Source organism: Pteropus vampyrus, unplaced genomic scaffold (assembly GCF_000151845.1).
Source record: "Pteropus vampyrus isolate Shadow unplaced genomic scaffold, Pvam_2.0 Scaffold141, whole genome shotgun sequence".
Classification (NCBI taxonomy): Eukaryota; Metazoa; Chordata; class Mammalia; order Chiroptera; family Pteropodidae; genus Pteropus; species Pteropus vampyrus.
Genome location: NW_011888922.1, coordinates 2,595,509 through 2,595,876, shown reverse-complemented (window position 1 = coordinate 2,595,876; position 368 = coordinate 2,595,509).

Genomic DNA, 368 nt, shown 5'->3' with positions numbered 1-368 from the left:
TCTCAATTTGTCCCTATGTATGCTGAACATTCATTACTATCTCACTATAGCAATTCTCTTTTTATCATTTAAGCTTATAATGCCCTGTCCTTAGTAAGGGTTGCACTCCTCTGCTTCTATTTGCCTGCTAGTCACCTTATTCCTAATTATGTATTTTTTTGGGGGGGTCATTTTGTTTTAGATGAGCTTATGCCTTTCAGTATTTCATGTAATGCAGGTTTGTACTGTAGGATTCCCTCAATTTTTGTATGTCTCAAAAGGTCTTTATTTCTCCTTCACATTCAAAGGAGAGCTTAGCTGAATACATTATTCTTGGCTGGTAGCGCCTTTCATTTAATAGTTTGAATATTTGATTCCATTCCTTTCTA